Source organism: Mus pahari, chromosome 17, assembly GCF_900095145.1.
Source record: "Mus pahari chromosome 17, PAHARI_EIJ_v1.1, whole genome shotgun sequence".
NCBI classification, from domain to species: domain Eukaryota; kingdom Metazoa; phylum Chordata; class Mammalia; order Rodentia; family Muridae; genus Mus; species Mus pahari.
This window is the reverse complement of record NC_034606.1, coordinates 30,035,714-30,049,794: the sequence shown is the minus strand read 5'-3', so window position 1 is coordinate 30,049,794 and position 14,081 is coordinate 30,035,714.

Here is a 14,081-nt window from a genome sequence, read left to right as displayed (position 1 = left end):
GAAATATCTTCAGAGCATGGTGGAGGGATGTGAGAGGAAGAGAAGGTATCTTCACACAGGCTCTGATGGCTAGTCTTTGCTGTCACCTTGGCAACCACTAATAAAAAGTTTCAAGGTACAAGATAATTGGTCCTTCCAATTTCCAGTGTATTGCAGTATGGATGACTTTATCCTGAGCTAGAGTCAGAAGCCAGAGAGGAAGCTTCAAGCCATTAGAAAAGAATCTCTCAATGTGTTGACTAGTCTTATGTCAACTTGACACACAAACTAGAGTTCTCTGAAAGGAGGGAACACCAAATTGAGAAAATGCTTCCGTAAGACTCAGATGTAAGGCATTCTATTAATTAGTGAGTTATGGTGGAGGACCTAGCCCAGTGTGGGTGGTATCATCCCTGGGCTGATAGTCCCGGGTTCTATAAGAAAGCAGGCTTAGGAAGCCATGGGAAGGAATACAATAAGCAGCCTCCCTCCATGGCCCCTATATCAGCTCCTGCCTGCAGATTTCTGCTCTGTTTTAGTTCCTGTCCTGTCTTTCTTCAACGATGAACAGGGATAAAGAAGTAAAGACGTGTATGCCAAATAAAGCCTTTCTGCCCCAACTTTTTTTTTTTTTTTTGGTCCTGGTGTTTCATTGCAGCAGTAGAAACCCTCGCTTCATGACACTTCAAGCCACTTCACGACAGCATAACGCTGGAGGCTGAAGTTTCCTCTGACCATGAAATCCAACATGTGTTTGGCCATCTAATTCCAAATCAATCACACTTTTGGGTGTGTCTGTATCTGTAAGGGTGTTTCCAGAGAGGTTTAACTGAGAAAGCAAAATGCACTTTGAATGAGGGTTGAATGTTCAGACTTAAGAAAAGGAGGGAAAAGAGCAGGGATGGCTGATAAACACCCGAGGAGCCAGAATTCAGCTTCCTTTGCTCCCTGACTGCAGGAGTAAGGTGACCAGCCCCCTTACGCGTCCATCGCTATGCCTTTCTTCCATGACAAACTGTATCTCCTCAAACCGTGAGCCAAAATAAACCGTTAGTTCCTTCCTTAAGCTGCTTCTTATCGGGTATGGTTTCATGACGACAAGAAAAGTAACTAGTACAGTCAGCATGTCCTTGGGAGTGACAGTCATTTCAGGGCATTCAATCAGCCTGGCTTCCAGGATCCTTCAAGCATTTGCTGATAGAATTTGATTCCTTGGAAGTTGTTGGGATGAGTACTTCCTCTCCTTCCTGACTGTTGCCTAGAGATCTCCCTCAGCTCCCTGATCCATGAGCCTCTCCATAAAATACCACATAACATTGAAACTGTACTCTATCAGCGTGGGAACAGGAGATGGGAGGGGGAAGAGAATGAGATCACAACCTGTGATAACCTAGTCATAGATCTTTATATCACTTCTGTGTTTTACAAACAAATCACTGAAACCAAACGCACCCAAGGTATGAAAATGACAGAGTGACTTGGATACAGGAAGGAGTTTGTACCTGGGACAGACATTTTAAAAGTCTACTGCATGCAACAAAAACATTCAAGAAGACATGGCCAGATCTTTTACTACCTCTTTAGCATTCTTCCCTAAATATAAACAATATCTCCAACTAGTTGAGCCTTGGTAGCAGGGACTGGTGTACAGAAGCTAGCCCTTCCGTCTCTCTTCCTCTCTGGGCATGTCTGTCTGTGAAGAACCAGCTCTGTTTTGCTACTGGTTGTAGCAGAAACATTAGTGGGCAAGTTATTGTGCCCCCCTGGGAACGTCCCTTTTCTTGAATCACTGGTGGCAAATCCCTTATTCTAGATTCAGAGTCAGGAACACCAGTGTCTACTGTACCTTTGCCTATTCCACAAGCTCCAATTTTTGCCTTTATGTAAAATCCATCTGGCTTTTAAATCACACTCTACCTGATAATTTGGGTTATCTCTTTGGTTTAGAATACTAACAAGGAAAAGAGATAGTCCTCAATCACCAGTTGGTCTCTCTCCCTGTCTCTCTATCTCTGTCTGTCTCTGTCTCTGTCTCTCTCTCTTCTTGCGACATGTTCTCAATATAGCCTAGACTGACACCTAGATCACTTTATAGTAAAAAATTACTCTGAATTTCTGACTCTCCTGCCTCTGCCTCCCAAGTGGGTACCATCACGCTAGGTTCTTAGGCTGCTGTTAACGGAACTAGTGAAGCTTTGAGAACAAACAAGGCTGGATTGCAGAATAGGCAGGCTCTGAAGATAGCCTATAATGGCAAAAAACTCTATGCATGGGTTCAGGCTCCACTGTCATTCTCTTTTTTAAAAAGGCATTTCACTTTGTTTATTGATTGAGAGAGAGAGAGAGAGAGAGAGAGAGAGAGAGAGAGAGAGAGAGAGTAGTGCCATGGAACACACATGAAGGTCAGAGAGCAAGAGTTCATTCTTTTAATCTCTCCTTTCACTATGGGTTCCCAGGAACTGAACAGAAGTCATCTCACCTAATGGCAAATTCCTTTACTCACTGATCCTAATGTCACCCTCTTGAAGTTCTAATTTCTGAACAGGTTTCATACATTCATTTCGTATTGGCACCATATGACCTAGCTAATACTGAACCTGCTTTTGCCACGGGCCTCTGTGCTTAGAAGACCATCCCTGCTGTAGTTTCGAATCTTCACACTAAAAAGAACTAAACACTGTATCTAAAACTACAGTTTGGGATGTGGGTCGGTGGTAGAATGTGCTTGCCCAGCCTGCGAGACGTCCTTGGGATCCAGCCCTCGGTATCACAAACTAGAGCACACAAGCAGGGGTGGTGGTAGGCCTCCATCGAGGATGGTGAGGTGGATGAGTTGTGCCAAGTGTAGAACTCTACCAAACATATATGTGAATTGGCTATCTCTTGTACGAACAAAGATGGCAAGAGGAAAGGGTGGGGAAGCTGTCTGTTCTGATTCTAGAGCGAGACACTAACACGGAAGAGAAAGTGGGAGAGCCTGTAGGTAAAAGCCCTCTAAGATACCCCAACAATTGTATGAGTAGCTTCTTCATACACACTGCTAATGTGGCCGCTAAGAAACTCCAGACTTCCCAGGCTTGGATGGATCAGGAGTACTTTGGGACACCAGACTTCAGGAAATGGTGAACAAAAAAACCAGAACGACAATTTGTACCATAAATGCTCATGTTTCAATATAAAAGGAAATGTTTGCCAACATCAGCTTATCAACTGATCAAAACTAGGTGTCTGGGGATTTAAAAAAAAAAAAACAAAAACAAAAAAACAATGTCTCATTAATAGATTTCATTGAAAATGCCAGGGAGAGGTGCTCTGTTTGATACTTGCAAAATGTATTGCCTTCCAGGTTTAAATTGAAGTATCTAATTACACAATTATGAACGCTGTGATTCAGAGATTGCTCACCGAAAGCATTTCCTCATGTAATATCATCTTCCTGTCTACCTGCTGTCTTCATTCCATTTGTGATTTTATTTTGCTAGACTCTAAAGATCTAATTGGAATTTCAAAGTGCCCCATTAAGCCAAAATAATGATTCCGCTCGATAAACACCATGGCGCAGTTGGTCCTGACTTGTATACATTTTAAAATGTGAGGTTTCTTTTTTATTTATTTATATATTTTTTTTTGATGGTTGTTTCTCAAGACAGTTATGGCTCTTGCAATTAGGCAGCATTGGAGAGCATCATTTTAACTGCTGTTAATGCTTGAAACCAGCTGAGCATTTCATCCACCAATTTTCTTGGCCTTTTAAAAAACCAATACTAATGTCTTTTGTGTGTTCTGGTTCTTTCCAATTTACAAAACGCAATTACGTGTGTTGTTTTATTTGGCCCTCCTTTGCAGAGATTGCATGTCAAGCACAAGACAGCCAACAAAACAGGCCCCAGTGAGAAGAGCAGCAGTGGAGAGGAGGAACAGAAAGGAAAAAGGAGGAATTTAATAATTCCAATGGAACAACTCAATATGGACTCAAATCTGGTGATTTTTAGAGTACTGAAGTGGACTTCCCAAGAACTCACTAATCCTGGCACAATCGCCTCACAAGGCTATATATGAGATGGCAGGTAGGTACGATGATGATGGCATCTTTTGAAATGACAACATCTTGAAGCTGGCCAACTCTTTAGAGAGATGCCGGGGAACCACAGAGCTGGGTGGTTCTAGCCATCACCCAGTCCTCTGTTCTTCCTTCATGTGGCAGTTAGAGGACTTGACTGTAAACAACACAGGCTGCCTTGGACCAACATGAGCATGCAAAGAATTCATTGGCAGCAATGCAAGCAGGCTGTTCAGGAATCAGCAGCCAGGCCGGGAAAACTGGCTCCTACTGCAGCTAAGGGCCAAGAAAGGCTGGGCTGTTGGAAACATGGCCAAGAGCATGTCACAGCAATAGTCTAATTAGAGTGTAGACGGCAGGGCTGCCAACCCAGACAAGGCCATGAGCTTGGGTTTTGCTCTCTTTTTTATTAAGGTGCAAGTTATGATAGTTACATGAACAGGGATTGAGGGGGTGAAACTCAGTTGTTAGGGTGCTAGTCTGAGCCCCATCCTGGGTATGCATGGTGGCATACCCTGGAGTACTAGCTCTGGGAGGGGAAACCAGAAGAGTCAGAAGTTCAAGGTTATCCTTTACTACATAGCAGGTTTGAGTCCAGCCTTGGCTACATGAGACTGTCTCTCAATTTCTAGAAGGAAAGAAAAGGAAAGGAAAAAGGAAAGAAAGAAAGGAAGAAAAGAGATTATATACAAGTTTTACATATATATATATATATATATCATATATATATTACATATATATATAATATATAATATATATATATACATATATATATATATATATATATATATATATATATATATATATATATATTACATATAGGTAACCACCTTTTTTCAAAACTATAGACTACTTTTCACATCCTCAGGCTTCCTTGGGCTTCTGTAGGCCAGCATCTCATCACTTTTCTGCCTTCTATCATCATAGATTAGTTTTCCCAATTCTGAATTTCACAAAGAAGGAAACAATATCTACTCCTTGTGCTCTTTGTACTTGAGGGATTTTTTTTTCTCATTACATTTTCAATATCTACATGCATGGTTGCTTACTGTTGTAGCAGTTTATACTTCAGCTCCCCTTCTTTTCCTCCCTCTGTGCCTCCCTTCCTTCCTTGTAGCAAAGTTCTCTATGTTGATGTATTACCCAGTCTATTTTTTTTAAATGACATCTGGGTTATTTCTCCTTCGGGGCTCAGATAAATGACACTGCTGATTTGCGCCTTTTGGAAAATGACTTCTCTATGTTTTCTTAAGTATAGTAATTTCAGAATCACTAGTAGGTATTTACTGGGGGACTTTTGACTCTCATGCAGCCACCACATATCATGTCTCCTGTCCTGGCACCTCTGTATCACTTCAAATACATGTAAGACGCTGCGAGCACTCAGCGCATCTAGCCCAGAACCCCTCCTTCTATCTAGAGGACATGGGACAGGCCATGTCAGTTTCCACATAATGAGAGGACTGCTGCTTTTGGCAAAATGTGTTTACATCTTCTGGTATTTTCTTTCAAAGAGAGGATTCAGATATTTTGGCAAAATTTTACCAAATTCCGAATGGCATATACAATCTCCCAGTGGTGTGTGTGTGTGTGTGTGTGTGTGTGTGTGTGTGTGTGTGTGTTACTGAAGATGAGCCATGAAACCCTGAAGATGCTAAGGCAAATACTCTACAGTGTAGAGTCTATACTGAATATCATCCCAAGCTCCATCTTCTAGAGTGTCATCTTCATCCTATATCACATGCATCATCTGTGACTCCTTTCCTTGGGCTTACTTTTTAAAACTGTAAGTAAGTTTATTTTTTCAGGAGAATTGTTACATTAGTATTACAAATAATATCACCACTCATAAATGAAAAGGTGATTATGGGAGATGAGCACAATGAAAATGAGACAATGATGTTAAATTGTAACATTCAATATGAGGTGCTGAAGCTCAGACCTATTGTTACAAGTGAAACATTAACGACAAGGCGACATTAGCCAGTGTTGAAAAGGTCTTAACAGTTTTCTAATAGAAAACATACTCCCTATGAGATAAATAGAATTATTCACAGAATTAAAAGGAGGGGGCTGGGCATGTAGCTCAGTGGGCAGGGTACTTGCCTAGCATTCACCAAGACCTGGGTTTCGTACCTAGCACAGCATACATCAAATGTGCTGGTGCATACCTGTAGTTCCAGCACTTGACAGGTATAGTTGGGAGGATCAGAAGTTCAAGGTCATCCTCAACTGCAAGGTTACGGCCAGTGTGGATTACTTGAGACTTTGTCTGGAAAAAAAAAGAAAAAGAATTAAAATTTGGATGACTTTCTCGCTGTACAATTCCTTTTGACTTCTTATCTCTGTGTGAGAGGGATGTGACACAAGTGAGAGGAACAGTTCAAGATGAAGCGGTTTACTCAAAGTCAGCCAGCAGCATAGTGATGAAGACAGAGCATTCTATAAGCTGCATATTTTGGATTGCTCACACATTCTCTCATTCCTTCAGTGCGCATGCGCACACACACACACACACACACACACACACACACACACACACACAGTGACAGTTTAATGAATGCCAGGCAGGGGAGATAAGTTGCTTGTAAAGTGGCTACTGTCACAATTTAAAAGGTGCATTGCATAGAGTCTACTCTTTTCTGTTCTGAAGTGGAGGGTCTCTGTTCCAGGAGCAAGAATGGAACCCAGAAACAGCACCAGAGAAGCATTAGGCAATAAGGCCTCTCGTTTTCTGTCAAACCTCTGTGGTCACTGTCACCTGCTCAGGGCTGCTCCGAGGCTACTCCTAGTGGAGGCTGCAGCTGTCCTTCCGTACTGAAATACCAGCTGTTCTCCTGTCTCTGGGCTGTGGCATCGCCAGCAGCTGTGAGTCTGCAGATGATTCCTGGGAAATAGTTCATACTTACGCTTCTCTAAACTGTTACTGTATTTTTGCTGTGATTTCTCGCAATAGACAGCAGTCTAGCTGTCTAGTAACAGACAACTCTGCTTTCTAGTCATAGCAGTGAGGCTAGATCAGAGTTTTAAAACATTGTAAGTGGACAGTCTTCACATCCTGAAAATTGTGAATTGAATGAAGCACATGAGCCAGACTCTAAGTACAGTAATAATCACACTAGATATGACTTACACAATACTTGGATGAAAAGATAAAGATAGTCAGATAAGACTTTTAAAATAAAATAGACTGCATGTTGGCTATAAAAGATACCCTTAAAAGATGCAAGAACATGGAAATAAGATAGGAAAATATAAATTCTGGCCAAAAGAAAAAAAAAGCACAATTCTACTGATGTTAGACAATACAGGATCTAGGCCAATATAAGAGGGGGAAATTCATATTGAAAACAAAAGTTAGATTTAACTAACTCAGAAAGCTATCATAAAATTATAAGCATCCTATACACCACCTCTGGTATGTGTATATACATATGTATGTGGCAAAATTTGACATAACTAAAGAAATAAATTGGCAAATTTATACATATTATTATGGAAGAGTTGTGTTCAATATATGCATACATCTATGTGCCTTCCTCATTTTCTAAAAGATTTCTCAATTTTTTGCATTTATCTAGAAACAGGACTGAAGAGATGGCTCAGAGGTTAAGAGCACTTGACTGCTCTTTCAGAGGACCTGGGTTCAATTCCTAGCACCCACATGGTGGCTCATCACTGCCTGTAAATCTAGTTCTGGGGGATCTGACACCCTAATATAGACCATACATGCAGGCAAAACACCAAAACACATAAAAAATAAGTAACTAAATAGATAATTAGAAATAGCACATATCACATATCCTAAAGAAATGATAAAAAATGAATGCAAGTTATAATTTGCCATAACCTAGTGACTGGCTGTGGCTCTTCTATATTGAGTGGAAATAAAATTGACCTAAATGGAAAATGGTGCCCAATAAATCAGGTGAAAGAATCATTTTATCCTTTCCTTCTTTAGCAAGGATTCATTAGCAACCAAGGGTTCGTTCCCACAAAAAACGTTTCTCATGTACCATCCATGTAACAAGTACTGTTCTTGGTGCTCAGTAAATGTCAGTAAAAATGGGGGGGAAAAGTCAAATGAAAGAGGGGCAAAAATCCCTGCCTTGATGCAGCCTACATTCCATGTGGATACTAGAGCATAAAAGAAACTGGCAAATACAAAATATTAGCAAAAATAAGGGCCACAGAGAGGGAAAAGTGGGGATTAGGACCGAGATGAGGCAGATGCAGGTCTGAACTTTTTGTTGTAGTTGTTTTGTTTTGTTTTGTTTTGTTTTTGAGACAATGTGTAGTCCAGGCTGGCCTCGAACCTCCTTCAGCAAATCCTACCGGCATGTGCCACCAATTGGAGCAAAATAATATATAACATAAAATTTACCATTTTAACCATCTGTAATGCAGAGTTCAGTGACATTAACTACACTTATATTGCTGGGCAATTATTACCACTGCCTGCCACCCAGACTTTAACATCCTAACAAACAGAATCAGGCAGGCAACTGAAGGTACTTAGTTCTAGTCGGCCAACTCAAGTTTTATCTCTGGGACTCATATGGTAGAAGGGTGAATTGACTCCTGCAAGATGACTTCTGGTTTCCACATGTGTGCTGTAGCATGCATGTGCCCACACACACACCTTCATGCACATGCAGGATAAATTAATACATGCTTACAAGGTAGAAAAATGGGACCTCCCCCAACCCATGAAATACTGACTTCCTATTCTCCCCATGCTCCAGCCCCTTGTAACCAGTCTGACTTTCTGTCCCTCTAAATAGAACTCCTTCAGAGCTCCTCTGGGTTTCTTAATAACCAAGGAAAGACTCTACTTCTCTGAGTGAAACACCCAATGCATTGTAAAATAGGCAAGCCCCATGCTAAAATAGGCAAGCACCATTGACTGCCTAACAGGGCCCCCTGAGTGAGGTGGCCTATGGCAGCAGTCTCAGCACTTGGGAGGTAAAGGCAGGAGGACCAGGAGTTCAAGGGCAGCCTGGGTTTTGTGAGACTGTAGAAAGAAGAGAGGGGAGAATTCTGACAGTGGAAAGGTTTAAGCCTGGGGAGACAGGGGAGATGGGGGGAGAAGACAAGGAACTGGGGGGGAGAAATTTGCTCATTTTAGTTTGGATATACTTTCCTGGGGATCTTAAGAGGGTGGGATTGGCCCCTAAATTTAATATCCCTCGGCTTATGTAGCATTCTCTGCTGGGTCTCAGCTTGAGGTATGAACAAAACGGGGTAGAGGAAAGCCTGGGAAACAGTCAGGTGGCCATTTCTGGTTCAGAACCATGATAACAAGCTTACTTTCCGTGCTTAAAAATAAAAATGACAGGGAAGAGAGACACACAAGGGCCACGTCTGGGTCTGCGGCCCTACAACAGCTGGTGGCTGTGCTGATGGCTATGGCCATATTGACACTAAAGGCCATGCAGATGTCAGTGGTCAGGGCTACTGCCTAAAACCATGTTGATGGCTAGAGGCCATATTGACATGGGGGAGGGGCATGGTCAGAGCAAACTGATCTGCATGGTCTGTGCTGACACCTGAGGCCATGGTGATGTCCTGGCCCCAGCTGCCACTGAGAGCCACATCTGGGTCTGTGGCTCTCTTGCAGCTAGGGGTCTATGACTGTATGTGGCCCGAACTGCCATCAGAGACTGTATGTATATATGTGGTCTGGGATGCCAACTGAGACCATGTGGATGTCTGAGGGCCATGCTACCACCCAAAGGTCAGAATGTCTGGGTCCATGGTCCTATGATAGCCAGGGTCTGCATTGGTCTCTAAGGCCTGTGTTACCACCAGAAGCCATGTGGATATCCTTGTCTGGGCTGCCACCTGAGGTCAGGTGAATACTGTGCTAATTTGGCCCTGCCCTTTGCCAGACACCCCACTCAGGAGAGCGGGACTTGCTCCTCACCTGAACAGCCTGGAAAAGCTGGCTCTGGTGGTGTGGATGCAGGACAGCTTGTCCCTAGATGAAGTGAGTGTAGGAGATCTGGCCTGGCTTCTTACCAGCTGCAGTATTCAGGAGAGCTGGACCTACCTCCTCTCTGCCATGAGGTGGAATGGGCACGGGAGACCCTGCCCTTCACCAGCTATAGTACTGGGAAAAGCAGACCCAGCACCTCGCCTGGGCAGTGTGGGAGAGCTGGTCTGAGGGCATGAGGGCAGGTGAGTCAGCCCTGCCCCTCACCAGCTGCAGCAAACAGGAGAGCAACCCCACACTGTGCCTGCACAGCACCGTAGAGCTGGCCCTGGTGGTATGGGCGTGGAGAGTGGGCTCCAAGTGTGTGGGAGTGGGAAAGCTATCTCTGTCCCTCACCTAGGCAAAGCAGGAGACCTGGCCCTAGTGACACCGGCACAAGAGAGCTAGTTGGTGTGCTGACCATCTCAGCTTCCACGCAGCCCCAGATCCAGGGCTCTGGGTTGGCGCACCCCAACATCTTCTGCATCTGTGAAGTGCTGGAGCACACAAAGGGTCCAGCCCTGGAGATCAAAAGCTGCAAGATCTCCATGACCCCGGGGCAACAACAAGATATCTGAGAGGAGTTCTGATGAGGATTCAGTACTGCCAGCCTAGCACAGACCTAGCCTTGAACCAAATCAATGACCCATTGTAATGAACGCTTGCCAGGAAAGCTGGGTGGGCAAAAAAGGGGTACACCATGTGACATTGTGACACATTCGTGATGAGATGTGGTTTTGTTTGTTTGTTTTGCTTTGTTTTTGTGGGGAAGTTGCAAAGGCACAAGATAGATATGAAGGGATGGGGTGATGAGTGGGATTGGGGTGCATGATGTAAGACTCACAAAGAATCAATAAAAAGTTTTTTTTTTTTTTTTTTTTTTTAAGGAAATAAAAATGGCAGGGTTCTCTAGATTCATCTCACCATTTACAAAGGAATGACAGGAGCAGAATACTCACCATGATGACGAGGGGTGCCAGCCTGAGAGAGAAGGTGTTTGTAGATGAGATGTCTAGGAGATGCCAAGCCAAGATCAACAGTGCAGAATTTGCATCTGGTGTCCCCTGCAGCCAGCGGTTACAGAGCTGACGCAATTGCCTCTAAGTCCCTGGGACAGCTTTTTTTTTTAATTTTCTTTATTTACATTTCAAATGCTATCCCGAAAGTTCCCTATACCCCCCCGCCCCCGCCCTTGCTCCCTTACCCACCCACTCCCACTACTTGGCCCAGGCCTTCCCTTGTGCTGGGTCACATAAAGTTTGCAAGACCAAGGGGCCTCTATTCCCAGTGATGGCCGATTAGGCCAACTTCTGCTTCATATGCAGCTAGAGACACGAGCTCAGGGGGTACTGGTTAGTTCATATTGTTGTTCCACCTACAGGGATGCAGCCCCCTACAGCTCCTTGGGTACTTTCTCTAGGTCCTCCATTGGGGACCCTGTGTTCCATCCAATAGCTGGCTGTGAGCATCCACTTCTGTGTTTGCCAGGCACTGGCATAGCCTCACAAGAGGCCGCAATATCAGGGCCTGGGACAGCTTTTGAACATATCTTCACACCAGCTCTCCAGAGTGAAATATGGGGTTCAGTGGTTCCAGGGTGAAGGGAAGAGTCTCGATCTTGAATAGGCTTACCTGGCGATTCTAAAGAGCAAGCAGGCCTGACAGCATCAGGCAGTATTATAAGTTCAGGTTTATGGTTTTTAAAATATTTATTTTTTTTATGAGTATGTGGGTACCTATGTGAGCATCTGTGTATCACCTATGTGAGCATCTGTGTAAGTGCTCTTAACTGTGTATTGCATACAGTAAGTGCTCTTAACTGTGTATCACATACAGTAAGTGCTCTTCACTGCTCAGCTGTATCTCTAGCCGCTGGGTTTGTATTTTACAGAAACCTCCCTGGCCTCACTATGTAGGGGGAAGCGTACAGAGTCACAAAACACTCTAGGCAGAAGAACTGGTCCCAATCTCATCTGATAAGCATTCCCTGGATTGCAGATTGCTAAAAGCACCATGCTTGGTCTGTTTCTCTTTCTGGCCATTCAAACGTTAGGTACACACCTACTCTTGGTGCCTGGGTTTGAGTACTGGGGAAGTCTTTCCCATGGTGCTAGAGATGAGATCCACATCCTCCAACATACGAGGCAAGCACTCTATCACTGAGCGGTATCTCTAACCTCCGTCCTTTTCATTTCCAAGACTCTGTCTCTTATTTGGTCCTTTGGGAAAAAGACATCGACCAACGACGAAGCATGATAGAGATGAGTGTGAGTTCTAAGCTCAAGCTGTGGAAATCCTGGCAGCTACCTCTTAGAAGTCTCTCAGAAGCCCGTCGATTTCCTCAACACTCCGCACTAGCCTGCCAGAGGTGAAGCAGCCCATGACAGGTGTGCGCCACCTTGCTGGCCTGCAAGATGACCACAAATGTACGCATGTATAAATTACTTTTCTGTTGCTCTGATGAAGCACCATGACCAAAGGCAACGAAAGGACGAGGACATTTATTTTGACTTATGGTTCCAGAGGGACAAGAATCCACGATGGCAGAGTGAGACATGGCGGCAGGCAGCAGGCATGGAGGCGTGAGCAGGAAGCCGAGAGCTTCCGTACTCACCTGCAAGCATGAAGCAGAGAAAACAGAACTCTCGAAGCCCCGCCTCCTCTCTCTTTCTGTGTATAGTCAATTCTTGGTTATCACAGCTCAGAAACATTTTCCCTGGTTCTGATTCCTGCATTTACTGCTCCTGGTAACACTGTAGTTATTATGGTTTTGTATTTATTCATTTTCATTCTTTACTCCATTATAGTCTCTTTCCCCTAAAGTTGACTGTGAGCTCCCAGAGTCTATGGACAGTTCCCAGCACTTTGTCGGTGCTCGCTGAATACACTTTAAATCAAACCTTCTATTTTAGTTCTGGAGGAAAGAGGTTCTTGGGGCTCTTTTAAAATGGAATCCTTCATACCTATCTTCTCCTCCCACCTAGCCTGAGAATTTAAGAATGCTATTGCTGTTAATTCTAGGGTGGCAATAGTTGGCTTTGAGGGGATTTCTGCCCCAGGCAGTTTCCTAGCAGCTACAATTTCAGTGGAATATGTAATCTAAAGACCGAAAGTTCTGTCTAGAGTTAAATCATGGATATGTAAACATCTCTGTAACAGTAATCTCACAGCAATCTCATGCCTGGATAGCAGCACAGCACTGGTAACAACACCAGTACCTGCACAGGGCTGGTAACAACACCAGCACCACACAGCACTGGTAATGACATCAGCACTGAGGTCAATTAAGGGCTATTTACACAAGCAATAGAGAGCTATTTTCTGCTTTTTCCACAAACAGTAGGCCCAGACTCTAGGAACTCTGTTATTTCACATTATATGTCTAAAGCTCTAATATATCTATGTTTTTTTTTCTTTTTTCTCTCTCCTCCTTTTCTGCTTTTCTTTTTAAGACAGGGTTCCATTGTATAGTTCATGCTGACCTCAAATGCATAGCAATCCTCCTTAGCTTCCCAAGGGCTAGAAGTACACTGAGATCTGATCTACCTCTTCTCTTCTCTTTCCTTCCCTCCCCCTCCCCCTCAACAACAACAACAACAACAACAACAACGACAACAACAACAACAACCTGGGGCTGGAGAGACAGCTCAGTAGTGAAAAATATTTACTGCTCTTGTAGAGGACCTGGGTTCAGTCCCCATCAACCACAGGACAGCTCACAACTCTATAGCTCCAGTTCCAGGGGAGCGGGATGGTCTCTGTACGACCCTGCATACACATGGTGCACATAAATTTATACCAGCATACATATATATACATGATCAATCAATAATCTTGTAAAAGTAAATCTCAGGATTAGATACTTCTAAAGTTCCCTTATAGTCGGACTCTCTAAAGTTCCAGGCCCAGTTTTGGTCCCTGGAGCTCAAACTTGCTGAAGAGAGTCTGTTAGGAATAGTAAACAGAGCCAGGCGGTGGTGGTGCACGCCTTTAATCCCAGCACTTGGGAGGCAGAGGCAGGTGGATTTCTGAGTTCAAGGCCAGCCTGGTCTACAAAGTGAGTTCCAG